Raw genomic sequence first — 24,526 nt, forward strand, 5'->3', positions numbered from 1 at the left:
CTCTCCTTATATATGTACACTCCCCAAAGAAGTACCATAAGGATCCCTTTAAGCATTACTCTCCTTATAGATGTATACTCCCCAAAGAAGTACCATAAGGATCCCTTTAAGTATTACTCTCCTTATATATGTATACTCCCCAAACAAAAACCATAATGATCCCATTAAGCATTACTCTCCTTAAAGATGTATACTCCCCAAAGAAGTACCATAAGGATCCCTTTAAGTATTACTCTCCTTATATATGTATACTCCCCAAAGAAGTACCATAAGGATCCCATTAAGCATTACTCTCCTTATATATGTATACTCCCCAAAGAAGTAGCATAAGGATCCCATTAAGCATTACTCTCCTTATATATGTATACTCCCCGAAGAAGTACCATAAGGATTCCCTTAAGAATTACTCTCCTTGTATATCTATACTCCCCAAAGAAGTACCATAAGGATCCCATTAAACGTTACTCTCCTTATATATGTATACTCCTCAAAGAAGTACCATAAGGATCCCATTAAGTATCACGCTCCTTATATATGTATACTCCCCAAAGAAGCACCATAAGGTTCCCATTAAGCATTACTCTCCTTATAGATGTATACTCCCCAAAGAAGTAACATAAGGATCCCATTAAGTATTACTCTCCTTCTATATGTATACTCCCCCAAAGAAGTACCATAAGGAACCCGTTAAGCATTACTCTCCTTCTATATGTATACTCCCCCAAAGAAGTACCATAAGGATTCCAAATAGTTTTACTCTCCTTATATATGTATACTCCCCAAAGACGTACCATAAGGATCCCATTAAGCATTACTCTCCTTATATATGTATACTCCCCGAAGAAGTACCATAAGTATCCCATTAAGCACTACTCTCCTTAAATATGTATACTCCCCAAAGACTACCATAAGGATCCCATTAAGCATTACTCTCCTTATATATGTATACTCTCCGAAGGAGTACCATAAGGATTCCTTTAAGAATTACTCTCCTTGTATATGTATACTCCACAAAGGAGTACCATAAGGATCACATTAAGCATTACTCTCCTTGTATATGTATACTCCCCAAAGAAGTACCATAAGGATCCCATTAAGCATTACTCTCCTTATATATGTATACTCTCCGAAGGAGTAACATAAGGTTCCCATTAAGTATTACTCTCCTTATATATGTATACTCCCCGAAGAAGTACCATAAGGATCCCATTAAGCATTACTCTCCTTATATATGTATACTCCCCGAAGAAGTACCATAAGGATTCCATTAAGTATTACTCTCCTTATATATGTATACACCCCGAAGGAGTACCATAAGGATCCCATTAAGCATTACTCTCCTTATATATGTATACTCCCCAAAGGAGTACCATAAGGATCCAATTAAGCATTACTCTCCTTATATATGTATACTCCCCAAAGACGCACCATAAGGATCCCATTAAGTATTACTCTCCTTATATATGTACACTCCCCAAAGGAGTACAATAAGGATCACATTAAGTATTACTCTCCTTATATATGTATACACCCCAAAGGAGTACCATAAGGATCCCATTAAGCATTACTCTCCTTATATAGGTATACTCAACAAAGAAGCACCATAAGGATCCCATTAAGCATTACTCTCCTTATATATATATACTCCCCGAAGAAGTACCATAAGGATCCCATTAAGCAATACTCTCCTTATATATGTATACTCCCCGAAGAAGTACCATAAGGATCCCATTAAGCAATACTCTCCTTATATATGTATACTCCCCGAAGAAGTACCATAAGAATCCCATTAAGCAATACTCTCCTTATATATGTATACTCCCCGAAGAAGTACCACAAGGATCACTTTAAGTATTACTCTCCTTATATATGTATACTCCCCAAAGAAGCACAATAAGGATCCCATTATGTATTACTCCCCTTATATATGTACACTCCCCAAAGGAGTACCATAAGGATCTCTTTAAGAATGGCTCTCCTTATATATGTATACACCCCGAAGAAGTACCATAAGGATCCCTTTAAGCATTACTCTCCTTATAGATGTATACTCCCCAAAGAAGTACCATAAGGATCCATTTAAGTATTACTCTCCTTATATATGTATACTCCCCAAATAAGTACCATAAAGATCCCTTTAAGCATTACTCTCATTATATAGGTATACTACCTGAAGAAGTACCATAAGGATCCCATTAAGCATTACTCTCCTTATATATGTATACTCCTCAAAGAAGTACCATAAGGATCCCATTAAGTATCACGCTCCTTATATATGTATACTCCCCAAAGAAGCACCATAAGGTTCCCATTAAGCATTACTCTCCTTATAGATGTATACTCCCCAAAGAAGTAACATAAGGATCCCATTAAGTATTACTCTCCTTCTATATGTATACTCCCCCAAAGAAGTACCATAAGGAACCCGTTAAGCATTACTCTCCTTCTATATGTATACTCCCCCAAAGAAGTACCATAAGGATTCCAAATAGTTTTACTCTCCTTATATATGTATACTCCCCAAAGACGTACCATAAGGATCCCATTAAGCATTACTCTCCTTATATATGTATACTCCCCGAAGAAGTACCATAAGTATCCCATTAAGCACTACTCTCCTTAAATATGTATACTCCCCAAAGACTACCATAAGGATCCCATTAAGCATTACTCTCCTTATATATGTATACTCTCCGAAGGAGTACCATAAGGATTCCTTTAAGAATTACTCTCCTTGTATATGTATACTCCACAAAGGAGTACCATAAGGATCACATTAAGCATTACTCTCCTTGTATATGTATACTCCCCAAAGAAGTACCATAAGGATCCCATTAAGCATTACTCTCCTTATATATGTATACTCCCCGAAGGAGTAACATAAGGTTCCCATTAAGTATTACTCTCCTTATATATGTATACTCCCCGAAGAAGTACCATAAGGATCCCATTAAGCATTACTCTCCTTATATATGTATACTCCCCGAAGAAGTACCATAAGGATTCCATTAAGTATTACTCTCCTTATATATGTATACACCCCGAAGGAGTACCATAAGGATCCCATTAAGCATTACTCTCCTTATATATGTATACTCCCCAAAGGAGTACCATAAGGATCCAATTAAGCATTACTCTCCTTATATATGTATACTCCCCAAAGACGCACCATAAGGATCCCATTAAGTATTACTCCACTTATATATGTACACTCCCCAAAGGAGTACAATAAGGATCATATTAAGTATTACTCTTCTTATATATGTATACACCCCAAAGGAGTACCATAAGGATCCCATTAAGCATTACTCTCCTTATATAGGTATACTCAACAAAGAAGCACCATAAGGATCCCATTAAGCATTACTCTCCTTATATATATATACTCCCCGAAGAAGTACCATAAGGATCCCATTAAGCAATACTCTCCTTATATATGTATACTCCCCGAAGAAGTACCATAAGGATCCCATTAAGCAATACTCTCCTTATATATGTATACTCCCCGAAGAAGTACCATAAGAATCCCATTAAGCAATATTCTCCTTATATATGTATACTCCCCGAAGAAGTACCACAAGGATCACTTTAAGTATTACTCTCCTTATATATGTATACTCCCCAAAGAAGCACAATAAGGATCCCATTATGTATTACTCCCCTTATATATGTACACTCCCCAAAGGAGTACCATAAGGATCTCTTTAAGAATGGCTCTCCTTATATATGTATACACCCCGAAGAAGTACCATAAGGATCCCTTTAAGCATTACTCTCCTTATAGATGTATACTCCCCAAAGAAGTACCATAAGGATCCATTTAAGTATTACTCTCCTTATATATGTATACTCCCCAAATAAGTACCATAAAGATCCCTTTAAGCATTACTCTCATTATATAGGTATACTACCTGAAGAAGTACCATAAGGATCCCATTAAGCATTACTCTCCTTATATATGTATACTGCTCAAAGAAGTACCATAAGGATCCCATTAAGCATTACTCTCCTTATATATGTATACTCCCCGAAGAAGTACCATAAGGATTCCATTAAGTATTACTCTCCTTATATATGTATACACCCCGAAGGAGTACCATAAGGATCCCATTAAGCATTACTCTCCTTATATATGTATACTCCCCAAAGGAGTACCATAAGGATCCAATTAAGCATTACTCTCCTTATATATGTATACTCCCCAAAGACGCACCATAAGGATCCCATTAAGTATTACTCTCCTTATATATGTACACTCCCCAAAGGAGTACCATAAGGATCACATTAAGTATTACTCTCCTTATATATGTATACACCCCAAAGGAGTACCATAAGGATCCCATTAAGCATTACTATCCTTATATATGTATACTCCCTGAAGGAGTACCATAATGATCCCATTAAACATTACTCTCCTTATATATGTATACTCCCCGAAGAAGTAACACAAGGATCCCATTAAGCATTACTCTCCTTATATATGCATACTCCCCGAAGAAGTACCATAAGGATCCCATTAAGCATTACACTCCTTATATATGTATACTTCCCGAAGGAGTACCAGAAGGATCCCATTAAGTATTACTCTCCTTATATATGTATACTGCCCGAAGAAGTACCATAAGGATCCCATTAAGCATTGTTCTCCTTATATATGTATACTCCTGGAAGAAGTACCATAAGGATCCCATTAAGCATTACTCTCCTTATATATGTATACTCCCCGAAGAAGTACCATAAGGATCCCATTAAGCATTACTCACCTCATATATGTATACTCCCAGAAGAAGTACCATAAGGATCCCATTAAGCATTACTCTCCTTATATATGTATACTCCCCAAAAAAGTACCATAAGGATCCCATTAAGCATTACTCTCCTTATATAGGTATACTACCTGAAGAAGTACCATAAGGATCCCATTAAGCATTACTCTCCTTATATATGTATACTGCCCGAAGAAGTACCATAAGGATCCCATTAAGCATTACTCTCCTTATATATGTATGCTCCCCGAAGAAGTACCATTAGGATCCCATTAAGCATTACTCTCCTTCTATATGTATTTTCCCTGAAGAAGTACCATAAGGATCCCATTAAGCATTACTCTCCTTATATATGTATACTCCCCAAAGAAGTACCATATGGATTCCATTAAACATTACTCTTCTTATATATGTATACACCCCCAAAGGAGTACCATAAGGATCCCATTAAGTATTACTCTCCTTATATATGTATACACCCCAAAGATGTACCATAAGGATCCCATTAAGCATTACTCTCCTTATATAGGTTTACTCAACAAAGAAGCACCATAAGGATCCCATTAAGCATTACTCTCCTTATATATGTATACTCCCCAAAGAAGCACCATAAGGATCCCATTAAGTATTACTCTCCTTATATATATATACTCCCCAAAGAAGCAGCATAAGGATCCCATTAAGTATCACTCCCCCTATATATGTACACTCCCCAAAGGAGTACCATAAGGATCCCATTAAGAATGACTCTCCTTATATATGTATACTCCCCAAAGAAGTACCATAAGGATCCCTTTAAGTATTACTCTCCTTATATATGTATACTCCCCAAAGAAGTACCATAAGGATCCCATTAAGCATTACTCTCCTTATAGATGTATTCTCCCCAAAGAAGTACCATAAGGATCTCTTTATGTATTACTCCCCTTATATATGTACACTCCCCAAAGGAGTGCCATAAGGATCCCATTAAGAATGACTCTCCTTATATAAGTATACTCCCCAAAGAAGTACCATAACGATCCCTTTAAGCATTACTCTCCTTATAGATGTATACTCCCAAAAGAAGTACCATAAGGATCCCTTTAAGTATTACTCTCCTTATATATGTATACTCCCCAAAGAAGTACCATAAGGATCCCATTAAGCATTACTCTCCTTATAGATGTATTCTCCCCAAAGAAGTACCATAAGGATCTCTTTATGTATTACTCTCATAAATATATGTATACTCCCCAAAGAAGCACCATAAGGATCGCATTAAGTATCACTCTCCTTATAATTTATACTCCCCAAAGAAGCACCATAATGTTCCCATTTACTATTACTCTCCTTATATATGTATACTCCCCAAAGAAGCACCATAAGGATCCCATTAAGTATTACTCCCCTTATATATGTACACTCCCCAAAGGAGTACCATAAGGATCCCATTAAGAATGACTCTCCTTATATATGTACACTCCCCAAAGAAGTACCATAAGGATCCCTTTAAGCATTACTCTCCTTATAGATGTATACTCCCCAAAGAAGTACCATAAGGATCCCTTTAAGTATTACTCTCCTTATATATGTATACTCCCCAAACAAAAACCATAATGATCCCATTAAGCATTACTCTCCTTAAAGATGTATACTCCCCAAAGAAGTACCATAAGGATCCCTTTAAGTATTACTCTCCTTATATATGTATACTCCCCAAAGAAGTACCATAAGGATCCCATTAAGCATTACTCTCCTTATATATGTATACTCCCCAAAGAAGTAGCATAAGGATCCCATTAAGCATTACTCTCCTTATATAGGTATACTCCCCGAAGAAGTACCATAAGGATTCCCTTAAGAATTACTCTCCTTGTATATCTATACTCCCCAAAGAAGTACCATAAGGATCCCATTAAACGTTACTCTCCTTATATATGTATACTCCTCAAAGAAGTACCATAAGGATCCCATTAAGTATCACGCTCCTTATATATGTATACTCCCCAAAGAAGCACCATAAGGTTCCCATTAAGCATTACTCTCCTTATAGATGTATACTCCCCAAAGAAGTAACATAAGGATCCCATTAAGTATTACTCTCCTTCTATATGTATACTCCCCCAAAGAAGTACCATAAGGAACCCGTTAAGCATTACTCTCCTTCTATATGTATACTCCCCCAAAGAAGTACCATAAGGATTCCAAATAGTTTTACTCTCCTTATATATGTATACTCCCCAAAGACGTACCATAAGGATCCCATTAAGCATTACTCTCCTTATATATGTATACTCCCCGAAGAAGTACCATAAGTATCCCATTAAGCACTACTCTCCTTAAATATGTATACTCCCCAAAGACTACCATAAGGATCCCATTAAGCATTACTCTCCTTATATATGTATACTCTCCGAAGGAGTACCATAAGGATTCCTTTAAGAATTACTCTCCTTGTATATGTATACTCCACAAAGGAGTACCATAAGGATCACATTAAGCATTACTCTCCTTGTATATGTATACTCCCCAAAGAAGTACCATAAGGATCCCATTAAGCATTACTCTCCTTATATATGTATACTCCCCGAAGGAGTAACATAAGGTTCCCATTAAGTATTACTCTCCTTATATATGTATACTCCCCGAAGAAGTACCATAAGGATCCCATTAAGCATTACTCTCCTTATATATGTATACTCCCCGAAGAAGTACCATAAGGATTCCATTAAGTATTACTCTCCTTATATATGTATACACCCCGAAGGAGTACCATAAGGATCCCATTAAGCATTACTCTCCTTATATATGTATACTCCCCAAAGGAGTACCATAAGGATCCAATTAAGCATTACTCTCCTTATATATGTATACTCCCCAAAGACGCACCATAAGGATCCCATTAAGTATTACTCTCCTTATATATGTACACTCCCCAAAGGAGTACAATAAGGATCACATTAAGTATTACTCTCCTTATATATGTATACACCCCAAAGGAGTACCATAAGGATCCCATTAAGCATTACTCTCCTTATATAGGTATACTCAACAAAGAAGCACCATAAGGATCCCATTAAGCATTACTCTCCTTATATATATATACTCCCCGAAGAAGTACCATAAGGATCCCATTAAGCAATACTCTCCTTATATATGTATACTCCCCGAAGAAGTACCATAAGGATCCCATTAAGCAATACTCTCCTTATATATGTATACTCCCCGAAGAAGTACCATAAGAATCCCATTAAGCAATACTCTCCTTATATATGTATACTCCCCGAAGAAGTACCACAAGGATCATTTTAAGTATTACTCTCCTTATATATGTATACTCCCCAAAGAAGCACAATAAGGATCCCATTATGTATTACTCCCCTTATATATGTACACTCCCCAAAGGAGTACCATAAGGATCTCTTTAAGAATGGCTCTCCTTATATATGTATACACCCCGAAGAAGTACCATAAGGATCCCTTTAAGCATTACTCTCCTTATAGATGTATACTCCCCAAAGAAGTACCATAAGGATCCATTTAAGTATTACTCTCCTTATATATGTATACTCCCCAAATAAGTACCATAAAGATCCCTTTAAGCATTACTCTCATTATATAGGAATACTACCTGAAGAAGTACCATAAGGATCCCATTAAGCATTACTCTCCTTATATATGTATACTGCTCAAAGAAGTACCATAAGGATCCCATTAAGCATTACTCTCCTTATATATGTATACTCCCCAAAGGAGTACCATAAGGATCCCATTAAGCATTACTATCCTTATATATGTATACTCCCTGAAGGAGTACCATAATGATCCCATTAAACATTACTCTCCTTATATATGTATACTCCCCAAAGGAGTACCATAAGGATCCCATTAAGCATTACTCTCCTTATATAGGTACACTCCCCAAAGGAGTACCATAAGGATCACATTAAGTATTACTCTCCTTATATATGTATACACCCCAAAGGAGTACCATAAGGATCCCATTAAGCATTACTATCCTTATATATGTATACTCCCTGAAGGAGTACCATAATGATCCCATTAAACATTACTCTCCTTATATATGTATACTCCCCGAAGAAGTAACACAAGGATCCCATTAAGCATTACTCTCCTTATATATGCATACTCCCCGAAGAAGTACCATAAGGATCCCATTAAGCATTACACTCCTTATATATGTATACTTCCCGAAGGAGTACCAGAAGGATCCCATTAAGTATTACTCTCCTTATATATGTATACTGCCCGAAGAAGTACCATAAGGATCCCATTAAGCATTGTTCTCCTTATATATGTATACTCCTGGAAGAAGTACCATAAGGATCCCATTAAGCATTACTCTCCTTATATATGTATACTCCCCGAAGAAGTACCATAAGGATCCCATTAAGCATTACTCACCTCATATATGTATACTCCCCGAAGAAGTACCATAAGGATCCCATTAAGCATTACTCTCCTTATATATGTATACTCCCCAAAGAAGTACCATAAGGATCCCATTAAGCATTACTCTCCTTATATAGGTATACTACCTGAAGAAGTACCATAAGGATCCCATTAAGCATTACTCTCCTTATATATGTATACTGCCCGAAGAAGTACCATAAGGATCCCATTAAGCATTACTCTCCTTATATATGTATGCTCCCCGAAGAAGTACCATTAGGATCCCATTAAGCATTACTCTCCTTCTATATGTATTTTCCCTGAAGAAGTACCATAAGGATCCCATTAAGCATTACTCTCCTTATATATGTATACTCCCCAAAGAAGTACCATATGGATTCCATTAAACATTACTCTTCTTATATATGTATACACCCCCAAAGGAGTACCATAAGGATCCCATTAAGTATTACTCTCCTTATATATGTATACACCCCAAAGATGTACCATAAGGATCCCATTAAGCATTACTCTCCTTATATAGGTATACTCAACAAAGAAGCACCATAAGGATCCCATTAAGCATTACTCTCCTTATATATGTATACTCCCCAAAGAAGCACCATAAGGATCCCATTAAGTATTACTCTCCTTATATATATATACTCCCCAAAGAAGCAGCATAAGGATCCCATTAAGTATCACTCCCCCTATATATGTACACTCCCCAAAGGAGTACCATAAGGATCCCATTAAGAATGACTCTCCTTATATATGTATACTCCCCAAAGAAGTACCATAAGGATCCCATTAAGCATTACTCTCCTTATAGATGTATTCTCCCCAAAGAAGTACCATAAGGATCTCTTTATGTATTACTCTCCTTATATATGTATACTCCCCAAAGAAGTACCGTAAGGATCCCATTAAGCATTATTCTCCTTATATATGTATACTCCCAAAAGAAGTAACACAAGGATCCCATTAAGTATTACTCACCTTTATATATGTATACACCCCAAAGATGTACCATAAGGATTCCATTAAGCATTATTCTCCTTATATATGTATACTCCCCGAAGAAGTACCATAAGGATCCCATAAGCTTTACTCTCCTTATATATATATACACCCCGAAGGAGTACCATAAGGATCCCATTAAGCATTACTCTCCTTATATATGTATCCTCCCCGAAGAAGTACCATAAGGATCCCATTAAGCATTACTTTCCTTATATATGTATACTCACCGAAGAAGTACCAAAAGGATCCCATTAAGCATTACTATCCTTATATATGTATACTCCCCAAAGAAGTACCATAAGGATACCATTAAGCATTACTCTCCTTATATATGTATACTCCCCAAAGAAGTACCATAAGGATCCCATTAAGCATTACTCTCATTATATATGTATACTCCCCGAAGGAGTACCATAAGGATCCCATTAAGCATAACTCTCCTTATATATGTATCCTCCCCGAAGAAGTACCATAAGGATCCCATTAAGCATTACTCTCCTTATATATGTATACTCACCGAAGAAGTACCAAAAGGATCCCATTAAGCATTACTATCCTTATATATGTATACTCCCCAAAGAAGTACCATAAGGATACCATTAAGCATTACTCTCCTTATATATGTATACTCCCCAAAGAAGCACCATAAGGATCCCATTAAGTATTACTCCCCTTATATATGTACACTCCCCAAACGAGTACCATAAGGATCCCATTAAGAATGACTCTCCTTATATATGTATACTCCCCAAAGAAGTACCATAAGGATCCCTTTAAGCATTACTCTCCTTATAGATGTATACTCCCCGAAGAAGTACCATAAGGATCCCATTAAACAATACTCTCCTTATATATGTATACTCCCCGAAGAAGTACCATAAGGATCCCATTAAGCAATACTCTCCTTATATATGTAAACTCCCCAAAAGAGTACCATAAGGATCTCTTTAAGAATGGCTCTCCTTATATATGTATACTCCCCGAAGAAGTACCATAAGTATCCCATTAAGCACTACTCTCCTTAAATATGTATACTCCCCAAAGACTACCATAAGGATCCCATTAAGCATTACTCTCCTTATATATGTATACTCTCCGAAGGAGTACCATAAGGATTCCTTTAAGAATTACTCTCCTTGTATATGTATACTCCACAAAGGAGTACCATAAGGATCACATTAAGCATTACTCTCCTTGTATATGTATACTCCCCAAAGAAGTACCATAAGGATGCCATTAAGCATTACTCTCCTTATATATGTATACTCCACGAAGGAGTAACATAAGGTTCCCATTAAGTATTACTCTCCTTATATATGTATACTCCCCGAAGAAGTACCATAAGGATCCCATTAAGCATTACTCTCCTTATATATGTATACTCCCCGAAGAAGTACCAAAGGATCCCATTAAGCAATATTCTCCTTATATATGTATACTCCCCGAAGAAGTACCATAAGGATTCCATTAAGTATTACTCTCCTTATATATGTATACTCCCCAAAGAAGTACCATAAGGATCTCTTTATGTATTACTCTCCTTATATATGTATACTCCCCAAAGAAGTACCGTAAGGATCCCATTAAGCAATACTCTCCTTATATATGTATACTCCCCGAAGAAGTACCACAAGGATCACTTTAAGTATTACTCTCCTTATATAGGTATACTACCTGAAGAAGTACCATAAGGATCCCATTAAGCATTACTCTCCTTATATATGTATACTGCCCGAAGAAGTACCATAAGGATCCCATTAAGCATTACTCTCCTTATATATGTATGCTCCCCGAAGAAGTACCATTAGGATCCCATTAAGCATTACTCTCCTTCTATATGTATTTTCCCTGAAGAAGTACCATAAGGATCCCATTAAGCATTACTCTCCTTATATATGTATACTCCCCAAAGAAGTACCATATGGATTCCATTAAACATTACTCTTCTTATATATGTATACACCCCCAAAGGAGTACCATAAGGATCCCATTAAGTATTACTCTCCTTATATATGTATACACCCCAAAGATGTACCATAAGGATCCCATTAAGCATTACTCTCCTTATATAGGTATACTCAACAAAGAAGCACCATAAGGATCCCATTAAGCATTACTCTCCTTATATATGTATACTCCCCAAAGAAGCACCATAAGGATCCCATTAAGTATTACTCTCCTTATATATATATACTCCCCAAAGAAGCAGCATAAGGATCCCATTAAGTATCACTCCCCCTATATATGTACACTCCCCAAAGGAGTACCATAAGGATCCCATTAAGAATGACTCTCCTTATATATGTATACTCCCCAAAGAAGTACCATAAGGATCCCATTAAGCATTACTCTCCTTATAGATGTATTCTCCCCAAAGAAGTACCATAAGGATCTCTTTATGTATTACTCTCCTTATATATGTATACTCCCCAAAGAAGTACCGTAAGGATCCCATTAAGCATTATTCTCCTTATATATGTATACTCCCAAAAGAAGTAACACAAGGATCCCATTAAGTATTACTCACCTTTATATATGTATACACCCCAAAGATGTACCATAAGGATTCCATTAAGCATTATTCTCCTTATATATGTATACTCCCCGAAGAAGTACCATAAGGATCCCATAAGCTTTACTCTCCTTATATATATATACACCCCGAAGGAGTACCATAAGGATCCCATTAAGCATTACTCTCCTTATATATGTATCCTCCCCGAAGAAGTACCATAAGGATCCCATTAAGCATTACTTTCCTTATATATGTATACTCACCGAAGAAGTACCAAAAGGATCCCATTAAGCATTACTATCCTTATATATGTATACTCCCCAAAGAAGTACCATAAGGATACCATTAAGCATTACTCTCCTTATATGTGTATACTCCCCAAAGAAGTACCATAAGGATCCCATTAAGCATTACTCTCATTATATATGTATACTCCCCGAAGGAGTACCATAAGGATCCCATTAAGCATAACTCTCCTTATATATGTATCCTCCCCGAAGAAGTACCATAAGGATCCCATTAAGCATTACTCTCCTTATATATGTATACTCACCGAAGAAGTACCAAAAGGATCCCATTAAGCATTACTATCCTTATATATGTATACTCCCCAAAGAAGTACCATAAGGATACCATTAAGCATTACTCTCCTTATATATGTATACTCCCCAAAGAAGCACCATAAGGATCCCATTAAGTATTACTCCCCTTATATATGTACACTCCCCAAACGAGTACCATAAGGATCCCATTAAGAATGACTCTCCTTATATATGTATACTCCCCAAAGAAGTACCATAAGGATCCCTTTAAGCATTACTCTCCTTATAGATGTATACTCCCCAAAGAAGTACCATAAGGATCCCATTAAACAATACTCTCCTTATATATGTATACTCCCCGAAGAAGTACCATAAGGATCCCATTAAGCAATACTCTCCTTATATATGTAAACTCCCCAAAAGAGTACCATAAGGATCTCTTTAAGAATGGCTCTCCTTATATATGTATACTCCCCGAAGAAGTACCATAAGTATCCCATTAAGCACTACTCTCCTTAAATATGCATACTCCCCAAAGACTACCATAAGGATCCCATTAAGCATTACTCTCCTTATATATGTATACTCTCCGAAGGAGTACCATAAGGATTCCTTTAAGAATTACTCTCCTTGTATATGTATACTCCACAAAGGAGTACCATAAGGATCACATTAAGCATTACTCTCCTTGTATATGTATACTCCCCAAAGAAGTACCATAAGGATGCCATTAAGCATTACTCTCCTTATATATGTATACTCCACGAAGGAGTAACATAAGGTTCCCATTAAGTATTACTCTCCTTATATATGTATACTCCCCGAAGAAGTACCATAAGGATCCCATTAAGCATTACTCTCCTTATATATGTATACTCCCCGAAGAAGTACCAAAGGATCCCATTAAGCAATATTCTCCTTATATATGTATACTCCCCGAAGAAGTACCATAAGGATTCCATTAAGTATTACTCTCCTTATATATGTATACACCCCGAAGGAGTACCATAAGGATCCCATTAAGCATTACTCTCCTTATATATGTATACTCCCCAAAGGAGTACCATAAGGATCCAATTAAGCATTACTCTCCTTATATATGTATACTCCCCAAAGACGCACCATAAGGATCCCATTAAGTATTACTCTCCTTATATATGTACACTCCCCAAAGGAGTACCATAAGGATCACATTAAGTATTACTCTCCTTATATATGTATACACCCCAAAGGAGTACCATAAGGATCCCATTAAGCATTACTCTCCTTATATAGGTATACTCAACAAAGAAGCACCATTAGGATCCCATTAAGCATTACTCTCCTTATATATATATACTCCCCGAAGAAGTACCATACGGATCCCATTAAGCAATACTCTCCTTATATATGTATACTCCCCAAAGAAGTACCATAAGGATCCCATTAAGCAATACTCTCCTTATATATGTATACTCCCCGAAGAAGTACCATAAGAATCCCATTAAGCAATACTCTCCTTATATATGTATACTCCCCGAAGAAGTACCACAAGGATCACTTTAAGTATTACTCTCCTTATATATGTATACTCCCCAAAGAAGCACAATAAGGATCCCATTATGTATTACTCCCCTTATATATGTACACTCCCCAAAGGAGTACCATAAGGATCTCTTTAAGAATGGCTCTCCTTATATATGTATACACCCCGAAGAAGTACCATAAGGATCCCTTTAAGCATTACTCTCCTTATAGATGTATACTCCCCAAAGAAGTACCATAAGGATCCATTTAAGTATTACTCTCCTTATATATGTATACTCCCCAAATAAGTACCATAAAGATCCCATTAAGCATTACTCTCCTTATATGTTTACACTCCCCAAAGAAGTAGCATAAGGATCCCATTAAGCATTACTCTCCTTATATATGTATACTCCCCGAAGAAGTACCATAAGGATCCCATTAAGCATTACACTCTTTATATATGTATACTTCCCGAAGGAGTACCAGAAGGATCCCATTAAGTATTACTCTCCTTATATATGTATACTGCCAGAAGAAGTACCATAAGGATCGCATTAAGCATTGTTCTCCTTATATATGTATACTCCCGGAAGAAGTACCATAAGGATCCCATTAAGCATTACTCTCCTTATATATGTATACTCCCCGAAGAAGTACCATAAGGATCCCATTAAGCATTACTCACCTCATATATGTATACTCCCCGAAGAAGTACCATAAGGATCCCATTAAGCATTACTCTCCTTATATATGTATACTCCCCAAAGAAGTACCATAAGGATCCCATTAAGCATTACTCTCCTTATATAGGTATACTACCTGAAGAAGTACCATAAGGATCCCATTAAGCATTACTCTCCTTATATATGTATACTGCCCGAAGAAGTACCATAAGGATTCCATTAAGCATTACTCTCCTTATATATGTATGCTCCCCGAAGAAGTACCATTAGGATCCCATTAAGCATTACTCTCCTTATATATGTATACTCCCCAAAGAAGTACCATATGGATTCCATTAAACATTACTCTTCTTATATATGTATACACCCCAAAGATGTACCATAAGGATCCCATTAAGCATTACTCTCCTTATATATGTATACTCCCCAAAGAAGCACCATAAGGATCCCATTAAGTATTACTCTCCTTATATATATATACTCCCCAAAGAAGCAGCATAAGGATCCCATTATGTATTACTCCCCTTATATATGTACACTCCCCAAAGGAGTACCATAAGGATCTCTTTAAGAATGGCTCTCCTTATATATGTATACACCCCGAAGAAGTACCATAAGGATCCCTTTAAGCATTACTCTCCTTATAGATGTATACTCCCCAAAGAAGTACCATAAGGATCCATTTAAGTATTACTCTCCTTATATATGTATACTCCCCAAATAAGTACCATAAAGATCCCATTAAGCATTACTCTCCTTATATATGTATACTCCCCGAAGAAGTACCACAAGGATCACTTTAAGTATTACTCTCCTTATATATGTATACTCCCCAAAGAAGCACAATAAGGATCCCATTATGTATTACTCCCCTTATATATGTACACTCCCCAAAGGAGTACCATAAGGATCTCTTTAAGAATGGCTCTCCTTATATATGTATACACCCCGAAGAAGTACCATAAGGATCCCTTTAAGCATTACTCTCCTTATAGATGTATACTCCCCAAAGAAGTACCATAAGGATCCATTTAAGTATTACTCTCCTTATATATGTATACTCCCCAAATAAGTACCATAAAGATCCCATTAAGCATTACTCTCCTTATATGTTTACACTCCCCAAAGAAGTAGCATAAGGATCCCATTAAGCATTACTCTCCTTATATATGTATACTCCCCGAAGAAGCACCATAAGGATCCCATTAAGCATTACTATCCTTATATATGTATACTCCCTGAAGGAGTACCATAAGGATCCCATTAAACATTACTCTCCTTATATATGTATACTCCCCGAAGAAGTAACACAAGGATCCCATTAAGCATTACTCTCCTTATATATGCATACTCCCCGAAGAAGTACCATAAGGATCCCATTAAACATTACTCTCCTTATATATGTATACTCCCCGAAGAAGTACCAAAGGATCCCATTAAGCAATACTCTCCTTATATATGTATACTCCCCGAAGAAGTACCATAAGGATTCCATTAAGTATTACTCTCCTTATATATGTATACACCCTGAAGGAGTACCATAAGGATCCCATTAAGCATTACTCTCCTTATATATGTATACTCCCCAAAGGAGTACCATAAGGATCCAATTAAGCATTACTCTCCTTATATATGTATACTCCCCAAAGACGCACCATAAGGATCCCATTAAGTATTACTCTCCTTATATATGTACACTCCCCAAAGGAGTACCATAAGGATCACATTAAGTATTACTCTCCTTATATATGTATACACCCCAAAGGAGTACCATAAGGATCCCATTAAGCATTACTCTCCTTATATAGGTATACTCAACAAAGAAGCACCATAAGGATCCCATTAAGCATTACTCTCCTTATATATATATACTCCCCGAAGAAGTACCATACGGATCCCATTAAGCAATAATCTCCTTATATATGTATACTCCCCAAAGAAGTACCATAAGGATCCCATTAAGCAATACTCTCCTTATATATGTATACTCCCCAAAGAAGCACAATAAGGATCCCATTATGTATTACTCCCCTTATATATGTACACTCCCCAAAGGAGTACCATAAGGATCTCTTTAAGAATGGCTCTCCTTATATATGTATACACCCCGAAGAAGTACCATAAGGATCTCTTTAAGAATGGCTCTCCTTATATATGTATACTCCCCAAAGAAGTACCATAAGGATCCATTTAAGTATTACTCTCCTTATATATGTATACTCCCCAAATAAGTACCATAAAGATCCCATTAAGCATTACTCTCCTTATATGTTTACACTCCCCAAAGAAGTAGCATAAGGATCCCATTAAGCATTACTCTCCTTATATATGTATACTCCCCGAAGAAGTACCATAAGGATCCCATTAAGCATTACTATCCTTATATATGTATACTCCCTGAAGGAGTACCATAAGGATCCCATTAAACATTACTCTCCTTATATATGTATACTCCCCGAAGAAGTAACACAAGGATCCCATTAAGCATTACTCTCCTTATATATGCATACTCCCCGAAGAAGTACCATAAGGATCCCATTAAGCATTACACTCCTTATATATGTATACTTCCCGAAGGAGTACCAGAAGGATCCCATTAAGTATTACTCTCCTTATATATGTATACTGCCCGAAGAAGTACCATAAGGATCGCATTAAGCATTGTTCTCCTTATATATGTATACTCCCGGAAGAAGTACCATAAGGATCGCATTAAGCATTACTCTCCTTATATATGTATACTCCCCGAAGAAGTACCATAAGGATCCCATTAAGCATTACTCACCTCATATATGTATACTCCCCGAAGAAGTACCATAAGGATCCCATTAAGCATTACTCTCCTTATATATGTATACTCCCCAAAGAAGTACCATAAGGATCCCATTAAGCATTACTCTCCTTATATAGGTATACTACCTGAAGAAGTACCATAAGGATCCCATTAAGCATTACTCTCCTTATATATGTATACTCCCCAAATAAGTACCATAAAGATCCCATTAAGCATTACTCTCCTTATATGTTTACACTCCCCAAAGAAGTAGCATAAGGATCCCATTAAGCATTACTATCCTTATATATGTATACTCCCTGAAGGAGTACCATAAGGATCCCATTAAACATTACTCTCCTTATATATGTATACTCCCCGAAGAAGTAACACAAGGATCCCATTAAGCATTACTCTCCTTATATATGCATACTCCCCGAAGAAGTACCATAAGGATCCCATTAAGCATTACTCTCCTTATATATGTATACTCCCCGAAGAAGTACCAAAGGATCCCATTAAGCAATACTCTCCTTATATATGTATACTCCCCGAAGAAGTACCATAAGGATTCCATTAAGTATTACTCTCCTTATATATGTATACACCCCGAAGGAGTACCATAAGGATCCCATTAAGCATTACTCTCCTTATATATGTATACTCCCCAAAGACGCACCATAAGGATCCCATTAAATATTACTATCCTTATATATGTACACTCCCCAAAGGAGTACCATAAGGATCACATTAAGTATTACTCTCCTTATATATGTATACACCCCAAAGGAGTACCATAAGGATCCCATTAAGCATTACTCTCCTTATATAGGTATACTCAACAAAGAAGCACCATAAGGATCCCATTAAGCATTACTCTCCTTATATATATATACTCCCCGAAGAAGTACCATACGGATCCCATTAAGCAATACTCTCCTTATATATGTATACTCCCCAAAGAAGTACCATAAGGATCCCATTAAGCAATACTCTCCTTATATATGTATACTCCCCGAAGAAGTACCATAAGAATCCCATTAAGCAATACTCTCCTTATATATGTATACTCCCCGAAGAAGTACCACAAGGATCACTTTAAGTATTACTCTCCTTATATATGTATACTCCCCAAAGAAGCACAATAAGGATCCCATTATGTATTACTCCCCTTATATATGTACACTCCCCAAAGGAGTACCATAAGGATCTCTTTAAGAATGGCTCTCCTTATATATGTATACACCCCGAAGAAGTACCATAAGGATCCCTTTAAGCATTACTCTACTTATAGATGTATACTCCCCAAAGAAGTACCATAAGGATCCATTTAAGTATTACTCTCCTTATATATGTATACTCCCTGAATAAGTACCATAAAGATCCCATTAAGCATTACTCTCCTTATATGTTTACACTCCCCAAAGAAGTAGCATAAGGATCCCATTACGCATTACTCTCCTTATATATGTATACTCCCCGAAGGAGTACCAGAAGGATCCCATTAAGTATTACTCTCCTTATATATGTATACTGCCCGAAGAAGTACCATAAGGATCGCATTAAGCATTGTTCTCCTTATATATGTATACTCCCGGAAGAAGTACCATAAGGATCCCATTAAGCATTACTCTCCTTATATATGTATACTCCCCGAAGAAGTACCATAAGGATCCCATTAAGCATTACTCACCTCATATATGTATACTCCCCGAAGAAGTACCATAAGGATCCCATTAAGCATTACTCTCCTTATATATGTATACTCCCCAAAGAAGTACCATAAGGATCCCATTAAGCATTACTCTCCTTATATAGGTATACTACCTGAAGAAGTACCATAAGGATCCCATTAAGCATTACTCTCCTTATATATGTATACTGCCCGAAGAAGTACCATAAGGATTCCATTAAGCATTACTCTCCTTATATATGTATGCTCCCCGAAGAAGTACCATTAGGATCCCATTAAGCATTACTCTCCTTATATATGTATACTCCCCAAAGAAGTACCATATGGATTCCATTAAACATTACTCTTCTTATATATGTATACACCCCAAAGATGTACCATAAGGATCCCATTAAGCATTACTCTCCTTATATAGGTATACTCAACAAAGAAGCACCATAAGGATCCCATTAAGCATTACTCTCCTTATATATGTATACTCCCCAAAGAAGCACCATAAGGATCCCATTAAGTATTACTCTCCTTATATATATATACTCCCCAAAGAAGCAGCATAAGGATCCCATTAAGTATCACTCCCCCTATATATGTACACTCCCCAAAGGAGTACCATAAGGATCCCATTAAGAATGACTCTCCTTATATATGTATACTCCCCAAAGAAGTACCATAAGGATCCCTTTAAGTATTACTCTCCTTATATATGTATACTCCCCAAAGAAGTACCATAAGGATCCCATTAAGCATTACTCTCCTTATAGATGTATTCTCCCCAAAGAAGTACCATAAGGATCTCTTTATGTATTACTCTCCTTATATATGTATACTCCCCAAAGAAGTACCGTAAGGATCCCATTAAGCATTATTCTCCTTATATATGTATACTCCCAAAAGAAGTAACACAAGGATCCCATTAAGTATTACTCACCTTTATATATGTATACACCCCAAAGATGTACCATAAGGATTCCATTAAGCATTATTCTCCTTATATATGTATACTCCCCGAAGGAGTACCTTAAGGATCCCTTTAAGCATTACTCTCCTTATATATGTATACTCCCCAAAGAAGTACCATAAGGATCCCATTAAGCATTACTCTCATTATATATGTATACTCCCCAAAGAAGTACCATAAGGATCCCATTAAGCATTACTCTCCTTATATATGTATACTCCCCGAAGAAGTACCATAAGGATCCCATAAGCTTTACTCTCCTTATATATATATACACCCCGAAGGAGTACCATAAGGATCCCATTAAGCATTACTCTCCTTATATATGTATACTCCCGAAGAAGTACCTTAAGGATCCCATTAAGCATTACTATCCTTATATATGTATACTCCCCAAAGAAGTACCATAAGGATACCATTAAGCATTACTCTCCTTATATATGTATCCTCCCCGAAGAAGTACCATAAGGATCCCATTAAGCATTACTCTCCTTATATATGTATACTCACCGAAGAAGTACCAAAAGGATCCCATTAAGCATTACTATCCTTATATATGTATACTCCCCAAAGAAGTACCATAAGGATACCATTAAGCATTACTCTCCTTATATATGTATACTCCCCAAAGAAGCACCATAAGGATCCCATTAAGTATTACTCCCCTTATATATGTACACTCCCCAAACGAGTACCATAAGGATCCCATTAAGAATGACTCTCCTTATATATGTATACTCCCCAAAGAAGTACCATAAGGATCCCTTTAAGCATTACTCTCCTTATAGATGTATACTCCCCGAAGAAGTACCATAAGGATCCCATTAAACAATACTCTCCTTATATATGTATACTCCCCGAAGAAGTACCATAAGGATCCCATTAAGCAATACTCTCCTTATATATGTAAACTCCCCAAAAGAGTACCATAAGGATCTCTTTAAGAATGGCTCTCCTTATATATGTATACTCCCCGAAGAAGTACCATAAGGATCCCTTTAAGCATTACTCTCCTTATAGATGTATACTCCCCAAAGAAGTACCATAAGGATCCATTTAAGTATTACTCTCCTTATATATGTATACTCCCCAAATAAGTACCATAAAGATCCCATTAAGCATTGCTCTCCTTATATGTTTACACTCCCCAAAGAAGTAGCATAAGGATCCCATTAAGCATTACTCTCCTTATATATGTATACTCCCCGAAGAAGTACCATAAGCATCCCATTAAGCATTACTATCCTTATATATGTATACTCCCCGAAGGAGTACCATAAGGATCCCATTAAACATTACTCTCCTTATATATGTATACTCCCCGAAGAAGTAACACAAGGATCCCATTAAGCATTACTCTCCTTATATATGGATACTCCCCGAAGAAGTACCATAAGGATCCCATTAAGCATTACACTCCTTATATATGTATACTCCCCGAAGGAGTACCAGAAGGATTCCATTAAGCATTACACTCCTTTTATATGTATACTCCCCGAAGGAGTACCAGAAGGATTCCATTAAGTATTACTCTCCTTATATATGTATACTCCCCGAAGAAGTACCATAAGGATCCCATTAAGCATTACTATCCTTATATATGTATACTCCCTGAAGGAGTACCATAAGGATCCCATTAAACATTACTCTCCTTATATATGTATACTCCCCAAAGAAGCACAATAAGGATCCCATTATGTATTACTCCCCTTATATATGTACACTCCCCAAAGGAGTACCATAAGGATCTCTTTAAGAATGGCTCTCCTTATATATGTATACTCCCCGAAGAAGTACCATAAGGATCCCTTTAAGCATTACTCTCCTTATAGATGTATACTCCCCAAAGAAGTACCATAAGGATCCATTTAAGTATTACTCTCCTTATATATGTATACTTCCCAAATAAGTACCATAAAGATCCCATTAAGCATTACTCGCCTTATATGTTTACAATCCCCAAAGAAGTAGCATAAGGATCCCATTAAGCATTACTCTCCTTATATATGTATACTCCCCGAAGAAGTACCATAAGGATCCCATTAAGCATTACTATCCTTATATATGTATACTCCCTGAAGGAGTACCATAAGGATCCCATTAAACATTACTCTCCTTATATATGTATACTCCCCAAAGAAGTAACACAAGGATCCCATTAAGCATTACTCTCCTTATATATGCATACTCCCCGAAGAAGTACCATAAGGATCCCATTAAGCATTACACTCCTTATATATGTATACTCCCCGAAGGAGTACCAGAAGGATCCCATTAAGTATTACTCTCCTTATATATGTATACTGCCCGAAGAAGTACCATAAGGATCCCATTAAGCATTGTTCTCCTTATATATGTATACTCCCGGAAGAAGTACCATAAGGATCCCATTAAGCATTACTCTCCTTATATATGTATACTCCCCGAAGAAGTACCATAAGGATCCCATTAAGCATTACTCTCCTCATATATGTATACTCCCCGAAGAAGTACCATAAGGATCCCATTAAGCATTACTCTCCTTATATATGTATACTCCCCGAAGAAGTACCATAAGGATCCCATTAAGCATTACTCTCCTTATATATGTATACTCCCCGAAGAAGTACCATAAGGATCCCATTAAGCATTACTATCCTTATATATGTATACTCCCTGAAGGAGTACCATAAGGATCCCATTAAACATTACTCTCCTTATATATGTATACTCCCCAAAGAAGCACAATAAGGATCCCATTATGTATTACTCCCCTTATATATGTACACTCCCCAAAGGAGTACCATAAGGATCTCTTTAAGAATGGCTCTCCTTATATATGTATACTCCCCGAAGAAGTACCATAAGGATCCCTTTAAGCATTACTCTCCTTATAGATGTATACTCCCCAAAGAAGTACCATAAGGATCCATTTAAGTATTACTCTCCTTATATATGTATACTTCCCAAATAAGTACCATAAAGATCCCATTAAGCATTACTCGCCTTATATGTTTACAATCCCCAAAGAAGTAGCATAAGGATCCCATTAAGCATTACTCTCCTTATATATGTATACTCCCCGAAGAAGTACCATAAGGATCCCATTAAGCATTACTATCCTTATATATGTATACTCCCTGAAGGAGTACCATAAGGATCCCATTAAACATTACTCTCCTTATATATGTATACTCCCCAAAGAAGTAACACAAGGATCCCATTAAGCATTACTCTCCTTATATATGCATACTCCCCGAAGAAGTACCATAAGGATCCCATTAAGCATTACACTCCTTATATATGTATACTCCCCGAAGGAGTACCAGAAGGATCCCATTAAGTATTACTCTCCTTATATATGTATACTGCCCGAAGAAGTACCATAAGGATCCCATTAAGCATTGTTCTCCTTATATATGTATACTCCCGGAAGAAGTACCATAAGGATCCCATTAAGCATTACTCTCCTTATATATGTATACTCCCCGAAGAAGTACCATAAGGATCCCATTAAGCATTACTCTCCTCATATATGTATACTCCCCGAAGAAGTACCATAAGGATCCCATTAAGCATTACTCTCCTTATATATGTATACTCCCCGAAGAAGTACCATAAGGATCCCATTAAGCATTACTCTCCTTATATAGGTATACTACCTGAAGAAGTACCATAAGGATCCCATTA

This window comes from Ambystoma mexicanum, unplaced genomic scaffold, assembly GCF_040938575.1.
Source record: "Ambystoma mexicanum isolate Mex_15411 unplaced genomic scaffold, UKY_AmexF1_1 Mex_scaf31, whole genome shotgun sequence".
NCBI classification, from domain to species: Eukaryota; Metazoa; Chordata; class Amphibia; order Caudata; family Ambystomatidae; genus Ambystoma; species Ambystoma mexicanum.